Below are 13,707 nucleotides of genomic sequence, written 5' to 3'. Positions count from 1 at the left end.
CCAAAAAAATAAAGTCTGACACTGTTTCTACTGTTTCCCCATCTATTTCCCATGAAGTGATGGGACCGGATGCTATGATCTTCGTTTTCTGAATGTTGAGCTTCAAGCCAACTTTTTCACTCTCCTCTTTCGCTTTCATCAAGAGGCTTTTGAGTTCCTCTTCACTTTCTGCCATAAGGGTGGTGTCATCTGCATACCTGAGGTGATTGATATTTCTCCCAGCAATCTTGATTCCAGCTTGTGTTTCTTCCCATCCAGCGTTTCTCATGATGTACTCTGCTTAGAAGTTAAATAAGCAGGGTGACAATATACAGCCTTGACGTACTCCTTTTCCTATTTGGAACCAGTCTGTTGTTCCATGTCCAGTTCTAACTGTTGCTTCCTGACCTGCATACAGATTTCTCAAGAGGCAGGTCAGGTGGTCTGGTATTCCCATCTCTTTCAGAATTTTCCACAGTTTATTGTGATCCACACAGTCAAAGGCTTTGGCATAGTCAATAAAGCAGAAATAGATGTTTTTCTGGAACTCTCTTGCTTTTTTCATGATCCAGCGGATGTTGGCAATTTGATCTCTGGTTCCTCTGCCTTTTCTAAAACCAGCTTGAACATCAGGGAGTTCACGGTTCATGTATTGCTGAAGCCTGGCTTGGAGAATTTTGAGCATTACTTTACTAGCATTTAAGATGAGTGCAATTGTGTGGTAGTTTGAGCATTCTTTGGAGTTGCCTTTCTTTGGGATTGGAATGAAAACTGACCTTTTCCAGTCCTGTGGCCACTGCTGAGTTTTCCAAATCTGTTGGCATATTGAGTGCAGCATTTTCACAGCATCGTCTATCAGGATTTGAAAGAGCTCAACTGGAATTCCATCACCTCCACTAGCTTTATTCGTAGTGATGCTTTCTAAGGCCCACTTGACTTCACATTCCAAGATGTCTGGCTCTAGATTAGTGATCACATCATCATGATTATCCATGTCGTGAAGATCTCTTTTGTACAATTCTTCCATGTATTCTTGTCACCTCTTCTTAATATCTTCTGCTTCTGTTAGGTCCAGACCTTTTCTGTCCTTTATCAAGACTATCTTTGCATGAAATGTTCCCTTGGTGTCTCTAATTTTTTTGAAGAGATCTCTAGTCTTTCCCATTCTGTTGTTTTCCTCTATTTCTTTGCATTGATCACTGAAGAAGGCTTTCTTATCTCTTCTTGCTATTCTTTGGAAGTCTGCATTCAAATGAGAATATTTTTCCTTTTCTCCTCTGCTTTTCACTTCTCTTCTTTTCACAGCAATTTGTAAGGCCTCCCCAGACAGCCATTTTGCTTTTTTGCATTTCTTTTCCATGGGGATGGTCTTGATCCCTGTCTCCTGTACAATGTCACGAACCTCATTCCATAGTTCATCAGGCACTCTATCTATCAGATCTAGGCCCTTAAATCTATTTCTCACTTCCACTGTATAATCATAAGGGATTAGATTTAGGTCATACCTGAATGGTCTAGGGGTTTTCCCTACTTTCTTCAATTTGAGTCTGAATTTGGCAATAAGGTGTTCATGATCTGAGTCACAGTCAGCTCCTGGTCTTGTTTTGTTGACTGTATAGAGCTTCTCCATCTTTGGCTGGAAAGAATATAATCAATCTGATTTTGGCGTTGACCATCTGGTGATGTCCATGTGTAGAGTCTTCTCTTGTGTTGTTGGAAGAGGGTGTTTGCTATGACCAGTGCATTTTCTTGGCAAAACTCTATTAGTCTTTGCCCTGCTTCATTCCAAATTTGCCTGCTACTCCAGGTGTTTCTTCCTACTTTTGCATTCCAGTCCCCTATAATGAAAAGGACATCTTTATTGGGTGTTAGTTCCAAAAGATATTGTAGGTCTTCATAAAACCGTTCAACTTCAGTTTCTTCAGCGTTACTGGTTGGGGCATAGACTTGGATAACTGTGATACTGAATGGTTTGCCTTGGAGACGAACAGAGATCATTCTGTCATTTTTAGATTGCATCCAAGTACTGCATTTTGGACTCTTTTGTTGACCATGATGGCTACTCCATTTCTTCTGAGGGATTCCTGCCTGCAGTAGTAGATATAATGGTCATCTGAGTTCAATTCACCCATTCCAGTCCATTTTAGTTCGCTGATTCCTAGAATGTCGACATTCACCCTTGCCATCTCTTGTTTGACCACTTCCAATTTGCCTTGATTCATGGACCTGACATTCCAGGGGCCTATGTAATATTGCTCTTTACAGCATCTGACCTTGCTTCTATCACCAGTCACATCCACAACTGGGTATTGTTTTTGCTTTGGCTCCATCCCTTCATTCTTTCTGGAGTTATTTCTCCACTGATCTCCAGTAGCATATTGGGCACCTACTGACCTGGGGAGTTCCTCTTTTGGTATCCTATCATTTTGCCTTTTCATACTGTTCGTGGGGTTCTCAAGGCAAGAATACTGAAGTGGTTTGCCATTCCCTTCTCCAGTGGACCACATTCTGTCAGACCTCTCCACCATGACCCGCCCGTCTTGGGTTGCTCCGCAGGCATGGCTTGGTTTCATTGAGTTAGACAAGGCTGTGGTCCTAGTGTGATTAGATTGACTAGTTTTCTGTGAGTATGGTTTCAGTGTGTCTGCCCTCTGATGCTCTATTGCCACATCTACCATCTTACTTGGGTTTCTGTTACCTTGGACAAGGGGTATCTCCTTACTGCTGCCGTTCCTGACCTCGGACGCGGGGTGTCTCCTCTTGGCCGCTGCCCCTAACCTCAGACGTGGGGTACCTCCTCCCGGCCGCCACTGATCTCGGATGCAGGGTAGCTCCTCTCAGCCACTGCCCCTGACGTCAGACGCAGGGTAGCTCCTCTCGATCTTTCCTGCGCCGTTGCAGCCTGGCACTCTAGGCCACTGCCCCTGACCTCCGATGCAGGGTAGCTCCTCTCAGCTGCACTTAAGTGTGCCGGCTCGCAGCCACCTGCGCTCACTTAAGTGCACCAGCTCGCAGCTGCCTGCGCTGACATTCAGAATCTCCAAAGATGTGCCATCTTCTTGATTAATCATCAAGCTCCTCATGGAGAAATAATTTTAATATCAGTAATGATGATGATAATAATAATACTTACATAATAATTTTATAAGATAGTTTAGAAATATATATATATATATATATATATATATATATATATGCCATATATCTTGTTTGAGATATACAAAGTGGTATTTCTTTGGTCTGGAGAAATGTTTAAAAAAAATTAATCCTGACTCTTGCATCAAATAAAACAATGTGGTTGGCATAAAAATAATCCTGTAGAGCCATTATTTCTTTAGTGCAACTCTAGAATATCTATTTCCATGTAGCAGAGGATAAACAATATCTAGGGCTGAAGCCTCACACCTGACAGAATGCTTTTCAATGTTCGCAAACTGAAGTTAGCACTCTGGAATTCTGTCAACGAGCAAGTCCTCTTGTGCATTGCTAGAACTGTGGAAGAAACAGTTTTGGATCCCACTTAGTAGATCGTTCTTACTAAGGCAGAATTCAATAAATTATATACAAGATGAAAAAGGCAATACTACTTGGGATAATTTATAAATCATATTATCTTGACTCTTCTGCTTCTACTTTCTTTCCATCCTGGATAAGACAGAACTCTTCAAAAGAATCCATGATTAAAAGAACTATATTTATTTATTACACATTTTTTGTGTACCAAGTATCATTCTAAGCATGAACAGTGTATGGTTATGTCAGAGACTACTGATTCTACCTAGTAACCACTCTCTTCCTCCTTTAAGGTAACAGAATATTTAATATTTGCCTAGATACATGCAACCCAAAATGCGGACTTCAAGTTTTAATTAATAGGGTATTTATTGAAAACATGCTACAATTTTCAGGTTTACTTTTAAAGGGAAGATGTCTCTTTATTGGCTCAAACTCTAATCTATTTATGATCATCTGGAAATAAATATAGAATGGAGGAACAAAGGATGAAAGGATCCTGGGTCTTTGACCATTTCAAAATGTAATGTCACCATATCAGCCTGGAATTTTAAGTGAGGAAGAAATACATTTCTGTCATATTAAGATTTCAAAACATTCTTTCTTTCTCATATTCAGCCTTACAAACATCCTATGAACCAGTATAATCTAGCTTGCTTCTATGGAATTATAGACCCTCTCTACAGAAAAGTGTATATCCATGGGAATTTTGCTCAGATTTTAGGTATTCTTGGATAAGCTGAAGTCTGTCCATCTGCACTTGGATCTCAGGTTATGGATTATTGGGATAATGAATGAATTTCCTTTTAACCAAATATTTCCTGAAAAAAAAAAATCCTGACTACCCTTAGCTTTCAAGACTGGATAGTTGATACTGAAAGAAGTAGGTCATTAAAACAAGCTGTTTTCAAATAAATTAATTAAATTGCTTTGTTAGTGATGGTGCCAAAAATAGTTTGTGGAGGGCTTTAGTACTCGCACTTAAATAATCTCCAGAAACACCCAAATCACAACACCAAAAACTAATTTATAAAGACAATGGATATTTCCTCAACTTTATGTAGAACTGAAAAACATCATTTTTAGAAAGTGTATGTACCCTTTTTGTATATTTGCATATATATTTTAGCCACCTGATGCAAAGAGCTGACTCATTTGAAAAGACCCTGATGTTGGAGAACATTGAAGGCAGGAGGAGAAGGGGACAACAGAGGATGAGATGATTGGATGGCATCACCAACTCAGTGGACATGAGTTTGGGTAAACTCCAGGAGTTGGTGATGGACAGGGAAGCCTAGTGTGCTGTGGTTCATGGGGTCACAAAGAGTCAGACATGACTGAGCAACTGAAATGAACTGAATACAATATTTATACAAATAATATTTGTAAATAAAAACTGTGTGCATTCCATGTACATGCAGATTTAAGACCACCTTGGTGCACACTTCCACTGTATTGCTGCTCCAAAAACCAAGCTGTGTGGGAATTTTGAGCTGCTGCTAGGGATAGCCTGGTAAAATTTATCAAAGCAAAGACAAGTTGGCAGGAGTAATATGAATTCTTGGCATAGTGGAAGTCTAAATTCTATTTCCTTTCCTTTTCTGTCTGTTTTCTTAGTGCAGAATACAGAGAAAGTAACAGTTCTCTGAGGGCAGTGGGGCAGAAAAGTGAATTAAACCCTTCTGTATCAGGCCAGACAACTCAGGATGGGTGGACAGAGCCTGTGGCCAAGTCAGAGAATACCTGACTGCTTCAAAGATAAGTGGCTCTGGCCCTTTGATGTTCAGCAAGAGCTTCCAGCTCTGAAATTCTATAATTCTTTCATAAAACCAAAGGTTAAAGTCAAACCAATCAAAAAGATTCCAATCAAAGACTCAGAGTAAGATGAGAAATAAAAAGTGAAAATGCATGAGAATAACAAACTTTTAAAATACTCAGTACTATTTTTTTAAGTGCTCTTACGATGATGGTTGATTTAAGGCATACTTTAGATTACATATGTTTCATAATAAATCATCCTATAATAAGATGAGGTGTATATAGTATATATAGTATAATATATTATCTATATACAATTCCTGAAAATAAAAATGTATATATATGTCGGAGAAGGCAATGGCACCCCACTGCAGTACTCTGGCCTGAAAAATTCCATGGATGGAGGAGCCTGGTGGGCCACAGTCCATGGGGTCACTAAGAGTCAGACACAACTGAGCATCTTCACTTTCACTTTTCACTTTCATGCATTGGAGAAGGAAATGCAGCCCACTCCACTGTTCTTGCCTGGAGAATCCCAGGGACGGGGGAGCCTGGTGGGCTGCCGTCTATGAGGCCGCACAAAGTTGGATACGACTGAAGCGACTTAGCAGCAGTAGCAGCATATATATATATATATATATATATATATATATATATACTTAGACACATATAAACACTCAATGCACATACACATACAGATATATACTCTATCAATTATGTTTGAGTTGAAAACTATGCACAAAGACTCTAAATAGCATATGACTTATATTGTAAGCCATTTCCTAAACTATAATCTGATTATATATATCAGTCAGTTCAGTCGCTCAGTCGTGTCAGACTCTTTGCGACCCCATGAATCGCAGCACGCCAGGCCTCCCTATCCATCACCAACTCCCGGAGTTCACTCAGACTCACGTCCATTGAGTCCATGATGCCATCCAGCCATCTCATCCTCTGTCATCCCCTTCTCCTCCTGCCCCCAATTCCTCCCAGCATCAGAGTCTTTTCCGATAAGTCAACTCTTCACATGAGGTGGCCAAAGTACTGGAGCTTCAGCTTCAGCATCATTCCTTCCAAAGAAATCCCAGGGTTGATCTCCTTCAGAATGGATTGGTTGGATTTCCTTGTAGTCCAAGGGACTCTCAAGAGTCTTCTCCAACACCACAGATCAAAAGCATCAATTCTTCAGCACTCAGCCTTCTTCACAGTCCAACTCTCACATCCATACATGACTACTGGAAAACCATAGCCTTGACTAGATGGATCTTAGTCTCTGCTTTTTAATATGCTATCTAGGTTGGTCATAACTTTTCTTCCAAGGAGTAAGCGTCTTTTAATTTCATGGCTGCAATCACCATCTGCAGTGATTTTGGAGCCCGCCAAAATAAAGTCTGATACTGTTTCCACTGTTTCCCCATCTATTTCCCATGAAGTGATGGGACCAGATGCCATGATCTTCGTTTTCTGAATGTTGAGCTTTAAGCCAACTTTTTCACTCTCCTATTTCACTTTCATCAACAGGCTTTTTAGTTCCTCTTCACTTTCTGCCATAAGGGTGGTGTCATCTGCATATCTGAGGTTATTGATATTTCTCCCAGCAATCTTGATTCCAGCTTGTGTTTCTTCCAGTCCAGCGTTTCTCATGATGTACTCTGCATAGAAGTTAAATAAGCAGGGTGACAATATACAGCCTTGACGTACTCCTTTTCCTATTTGGAACCAGTCTGTTGTTCCATGTCCAGTTCTAACTGTTGCTTCCTGACCTGCATACAGATTTCTCAAGAGACAGGTCAGGTGGCCTGGTATTCCCATCGCATATATACATGCACACACACATTATAAAATCTGTTGAAAGTTAGAGTTAGTGCTGTCAGTAATTACTAGTAACTGAAACTCTTAGCATTACCTATTTAAGGTTCTTGAACGCATTCTCAACTCAAACCTGATTGGTTATATGTGCATGTGTGCATTTGGTAAGGAGCAGTGGCTGTGCTTGGCTGGAGCAGCCGTGAAGAGATACTCCATGTCCAAGGTAAGAGAAACCCAAGTAAAATGGTAGGTGTTGCGAGAGGGCACCAGAGGGCAGACACGCTGAAACCATAATCACAGAAAACTAGCCAGTCTGATCACATGGACCACAGCCTTATCTAACTCAGTGAAACTAACACATGCCATGTGGGGCTTCCCAAGATGGAAGGCTCATGGTGGAGAGGTCAGACAGAATGTGGTCCACTGGAGAAGGGAATGGCAAACCACTTCAGTATTCTTGCCTTGAGAACCCCATGAACAGGATGAAAAGGCAAAATGATAGGATACTGAAAGGAACTCCCCAGGTCAGTAGGTGCCCAATATGCTACTGGAGATCAGTGGAGAAATAACTCCAGAAAGAATGAAGGGATGGAGCCAAAGCAAGAACAATACCCACTTGTGGATGTAACTGGTGATAGAGGCAAGGTCTGATGTGGTAAAGAGCAATATCGCGTAGGAACCTGGAATGTCAGGTCCATGAATCAGGGCAAATTGGAAGTGGTCAAACAAGAGATGGCAAGGGTGAATGTCGACATTCTAGGAATCAGCGAACTAAAAGGGACTGGAATGGGTGAATTTAACTCAGATGACCATTATATCTACTACTGCGGGCAGATATCCCTTAGAAGAAATCGATTAGCCATCATGGTCAACAAAAGAGTCTAAAATGCAGTACTCAATGCGATCTCATAAATGACAGAATGATCTCTGTTCATTTCCAAGCAAACCATTCAGTATCAAGGTGATCCAAGCCTATGCCCCAACCATTAACACTAAAGAAGCTGAAGTTTAACAGTTCTATGAAGACCTACAAGACCTTTTAGAACTAACACCCCCAAAAGATGTCCTTTTCATTATAGGGGACTGGAATGAAAAAGTAGGAAGTCAAGAAACACCTGCAGTAACAGGTAGATTTGGCCTTGGAATATGGAATGAAGCAGGGTAAAAGCTAATAGAGTTTTGCTAAGAGAGCTTACTGGTAATAGCAAACAGCCTCTTCCAACAACACAAGAGAAGACTCTACACATGGACATCACCAGATGGTCAACACCAAAATCAGATTGATTATATTCTTTGCAGCCAAAGATTGAGAAGCTCTATACAGTTAGCAAAAACGAGACTGGGAGCTGACTGTGGCTCAGATCTTGAACACCTTATTGCCAAATTCAGACTCAAATTGAAGAAAGGAGGGAAAACGATTAGACCATTCAGGTATGACCTAAATCAATTCCCTTATGATTATACAGTGGAAGTGAGAAATAAATTTAAGGGACTAGATCTGATAGACAGAGTGCCTGATGAACTATGGATGGAGGTTCGTGACACTGTACAGGAGAATGGGATCAATAACATCCCCATGGAAAAGAAATGAAAAAAGCAAAATGGCTGTCTGAGGAGGGCTTACAAATAGCTATGATAAGAAGAGAAGTGAAAGCAAAGGAGAAAAGGAAAAATATTCTCATTTGAATACAGAGTTCCAAAGAATAGCAAGGAGAGATAAGAAAGCATTCCTTGGCCATCAATGCAAAGAAATAGAGGAAAACAACAGAATGGGAAAGACTAGAGATCTCTTCAAGAAAATTAGAGACACCAAGAGAACATTTGATGCAAAGATGGGCTCGATAAAGGGCAGAACTGGTATGGACCTAACAGAAGCAGAAGATATTAACAAGAGGTGGCAAGAATACACAGAAGAACTGTACAAAAAAGATCTTCACGACCCAGATAATCACGATGGTGTGATCACTCACCTCGAGCCAGACATTCTGGAATGTGAAGTCAAGTGGGCCTTAGAAAGCATCACTATGAACAAAGCTAGTGGAGGTGATGGAATTCCAGTGGAGCTCTTTCAAATCCTGATAGACGATGCTGTGAAAATGCTGCACTCAATATGCCAGCAAATTCGGAAAAGTCAACAGTGGCCACAGGACTGGAAAAGGTCAGTTTTCATTCTAATCCCAAAGAAAGGCAATTCCAAAGAATGCTCAAACTACTGCACAATAACACTTATCTCACACGCTGGTAAAGCAGTGCTCAAAATTCTCCAAGCCAGGCTTCAGCAATACGTGAATTGAGAAATTCCAGATGTTCATGCTGGATTTTGAAAAGGCAGAGGAACCAGAAATCAAATTGCCAACATCTGCTGGATCATCGAAAAAGCAAGAGAGTTCCAGAAAGACATCTATTTCTGCTTTATTGACTATGCCAAAGGCTTTGACTGTGTGGATCACAAGAAACTGTGGAAAATTTTGAAAGAGATGGGAATACCATACCACCTGATCTGCCTCTTGAAAAACCTATATGTAGGTCAGGAAGCAACAGTTAGAACTGGACATGGAATAACAGAATGATTCCAAATAGGAAAAGGAGTCCATCAAGGCTGTATATTGTCACCCTGCTTATTTAACTTATATGCAGAGTACATTGTGAGAAATGCTGAGCTGGAAGAAGCACAAGCTAGAATCAAGATTGGTGGGAGAAATATCAATGACCCCAGATATACAGATGACAGCACCCTTATGGCAGAAAGTGAAGAGGAGCTAAAAAGCCTCTTGATGAAAGCGAAAGTGGAGAGTGAAAAAGTTGGCTTAAAGCTCAACATTCAGAAAACGAAGATCATGGCATCTGGTCCCATCACTTCACTGGAAATAGATGGGGAAACAATGGAAACAGTGTCAGATTTCATTTTGGGGGGCTCCAAAATCACTGCAGATGGTGATTGAAGCCATGAAATTAAAAGATACTTACTCCTTGGAAGGAAAGTTATGAGCAACCTAGATAGCATATTCAAAAGCAGAGACATTACTTTGCCAACAAAGATCCTTCTAGTCAAGTCTATGGTTTTTCCAGTAGTCATGTATGGATATGAGAGTTGGACTGTGAAGAAAGCTGAGCGCTGAAGAATTGATGCTTTTGAACTGTGGTGTTGGAGAAGACTCTTGAGAGTCCCTTGGACTGCAAGGAGATGCAACCAGTCCATTTTAAAGGAGATCAGTCCTGGGTGTTCACTGGAAGGACTGATGCTGAGGCTGAAACTCCAGTAATTTGGCCACCTTGTGCAGAGAGTTGACTCATTGGAAAAGTCTCTGATTCTGAAAGAGATTGGGGGCAGGAGGAGAAGGGGACGACAGAGAATGAGATGGCTGGATGTCAATATTGACTCGATGCACGAGTTTGGGTGAACTCTGGAAGTTTGTGATGGACAAGGAGGCCTGGCGTGCTGCAATTCATGGGGTTGCAAAGAGTTGGACACGACTGAGAGACTGAACTGAACTGACTGATGTGTGTGTAAAGGAAATGAACCCTGAGTATTCATTGAAAACACCAATGCTGAAGCTCCAATACGTTGGCAGCCTGATGTGAAGAGCTACCTCTTTAGGAAAGCCCCTGCTGCTGGTAAAGATTGAGAGCAGGAGAAGAAGGGAATTAGAGGATGAGATGGTTGGATGGCATCACCAACTCAGTGCACGTGAGTTTCAGCAAACTCCAGGAGATAGTGAAGAACAGGAGACCTGGTGTGCACGGTCCATGGGGTCACAGAGAGTAGGACACTACTTAGTGACTAAACACCAACACTGTATGTATATGATAATTTCTTTTCAGGTATTACCTATTACATAATTATATACCTTTTGTTGCGAGCAAAATGACTCAAAGACAAAACGCACGAGACACACAAGAGGCAGACAATACACACTCCGGCTGGAGGAACAGAACTGCACAAACAATTTGCGGCTTATTATTATAAAGCCCCCTAGGCAGAATTCCAGACTGCATGAATAAGCCTTTTCAGTACAGCGCAGGTGCATACATGTTATCGTACAGCAAGGGGAGTGAAATCCCTGTCTACTGCAGAGTCTGTCCAGGGCCCTTTTTTTCCTTCTTATCACAAGAAGGGAATGCTCCCTCGTTTGCAACGGACCATTAAACTCAAGGCTGTGTCCAGACTCCTTGGCAGAACGCCTCGTTTGCAAGCACGTTCAGCCCGGGCAGAGAGACCCATTTGCAGGCACGTCTTCGCTACCCTATTGTGGCTGTATTAACCTTTTACCTTTAGTATAAATTTACTTATATAATATTTTATAGAGTTAAATTGCAACAAAAATTAAGGAAAATGTCACAACATGGTTATACAAAATTGACTAATTAATCAAAGTTAGAACAAAAGAAGAGGCCAAAGCAAGACAAAGGTGAATTTAGACAGTACTGTCAGATGAAGGTATTCTGAAAAGGGGACCTTTGAACAGAGAACAGAATGAAAAAATTGATGAAGTTGAGTAGCTATCTAGGACACAAGCATTTCAGAGAGAGAGAACAAGAGCTTTCTTCAGTCCTCCTTTTATCCAACTTTCAAGTAATAGAGGAATGATAGAAATAATAAACATAGAGGCAGTCTAAATGAAAACCAAAGAACACAATTATTAACAGAGAAGTTCAGTCAGTTCAATTCAGTTGCTCAGTCATGTCCAATTCTTATGACCCCATAGACTGCAGCACACCAGGCTTCCTTGTCTGTCACCAACTCCTGGAGCTTGCTCAAACTCATGTCCATTGAGTTGGTGATGCCATCCAATCAAATCATCCTCTATTATCCCCTTTTCCTCCCACCTTCAATCTTTCTTACCATCAGGGTCTTTTCCAAAGAGTCAGTTCCTTGTATCAGGTGGCCAAAGTATTGGAGTTTCAGCTGCAGCATCAGTCCTTCCAATGAATATTCAGGACTGATTTCCTTTAGGATTGACTGGTTGGATCTCCTTGCAGTCCAAGGGACTCTCAAGAGTCTTCTCCAACACCACAGTTCAAAAGCATCAATTCTTAAGTGCTCAGCTTTCTTTTTGGTACAACTCTCACATCCATACATGACTACTGGAAAAACCATAGCTCTGACTGTACAGACCTTTGTCGGCAAAGTAAAAACTTTGCTTTTTAATATGCTCTGCTTTTTAATAGGTTTGTCATAACTTTTTTCCCAAGGTACAAGTGTCTTTTAATCTCATGGCTGCAGTCACCATTTGCAGTGATTTTGGAGCCCAAGAAAATAAAGTGTGTCAGTGTTTCCATTGTTTCCTCATCTATCTGCCATGAAGCAATGGGACTGGAGCCCATGGTCTGTTTTTGAATGTTGAGTTTTGAGCCAGCATTTTCACTCTCCTCTTGTACTTTCATCAAGAGGCTCTTTAGTTCCTCTTCACTTTCTGCCATAAGGGTGGTGTCACCTTCCTATCTGAGGTTATTGATATTTCTTCCGGCAATCTTGATTCCCAGCAGAGATGTTAATGTTCAGTTATTCTCAGATGTAGGATTTCTGGAATACTGGGTCAGAGTGTATGGATTTAAATTGGTATTATAATGGGCCAGCTCACTACCTCCTGGAAACTAAACCTTGGGGCACAGTGATGAGAATCAGATTTGTAGCGCAAGCTTTATCCACTTTGTGTGACATTTGCTCTTGTATCAAATTGCCTGCAAAAACAGAAAGTGAAAGAATGGCTGGCCAAATTCTACAGGACAAATATTAAAATCAGGAGATGGATCTGTCCTTGTCTGATTGAGTGGAAACAGTGTGTGTTTGACAAGAAATGGGAATACAGTTCAGTTCAGTTGCTCAGTCGTGTCCGACTCTTTGCGACCTCATGAATCAAGTGTCCACCAAATAACAGACCATTGCTTACATGGGAAGTGAATTTGAATGCAGAGCACCAGCTTATAGAGAAGAATATAGCTTATTGAAGGAAAAATTCTCACCAGTCCAATTACATTTTCTTATTGATACTGGTAAGGATGAGTGTGAAGGAAAGGAGGGGGGGTTATAAGACAGAATTTTTCCTACAGCACTTCTCCAATAAGGCTAAAGTAGAATATCAAAGAAAGAAAGGTTTCCCTCCACATTCTTCAGATTTTGTTTTTTTGTCCAGATAGTCAATAGTGTTATCTGTGGTCAACCAGTAGTATTTGTAAGCCATCAAAAAAAAAAGACAAGTGATAAATCACGCTTGGTCTGCACTCACCTTCCTCATGTTTTTTCCTAATCTCTGCTCTCCTAGAACAAGTTGCCTGTGGTCCAGTGTTTATATATTCAGAAGACTCTAAAATGGATGAAAAAATTTTATATTAATTACATTTTATTCCAATCTAATTTCGATCTTAAGTTTTCCTTGTCATGTAGTCAAGTGGGTCTCACAGGACATGTTAGACAGTGAGTACTGTGAGCCAACATATTTGAAATAATACAGTTGTTGCCATATAAAAAATTCATGTTTGAAGATTATTAATTCTCTCCTCTTAGTAAGAAAACTTAAATCCAAAAAGTAAAATCACCCACGCTTTCTGGCTTAAAGAAATTCAAATCAGAAATTTCCAACAACTTGATATCTTAATACATTCAGTCTCAATTCAAAGAATTTCTCTCAAATAATATCTGGGTTCCTC

The 13,707-nt window shown here is 40.7% G+C and overlaps 1 protein-coding gene across 1 annotated transcript in view; it reads right to left on the bottom strand.

Annotated features, from left to right (window-relative positions):
- Positions 1 to 13,707, bottom strand: part of GRM5 (glutamate metabotropic receptor 5) — a 786,169-nt gene that overhangs the window by 711,032 nt on the left and 61,430 nt on the right. The window contains exon 4 of the mRNA XM_069564782.1: positions 13,287 to 13,364. The gene's annotated coding sequence lies outside the window, so the exon portion shown is untranslated. The remainder of the gene's footprint in view (positions 1 to 13,286; positions 13,365 to 13,707) is intronic.

This window comes from Ovis canadensis, chromosome 21 (genome assembly GCF_042477335.2).
Source record: "Ovis canadensis isolate MfBH-ARS-UI-01 breed Bighorn chromosome 21, ARS-UI_OviCan_v2, whole genome shotgun sequence".
Taxonomy (NCBI): domain Eukaryota; kingdom Metazoa; phylum Chordata; class Mammalia; order Artiodactyla; family Bovidae; genus Ovis; species Ovis canadensis.
The sequence above is the reverse complement of the archived record's forward strand: the minus strand, read 5'-3'. Positions and strand labels throughout refer to the sequence as shown.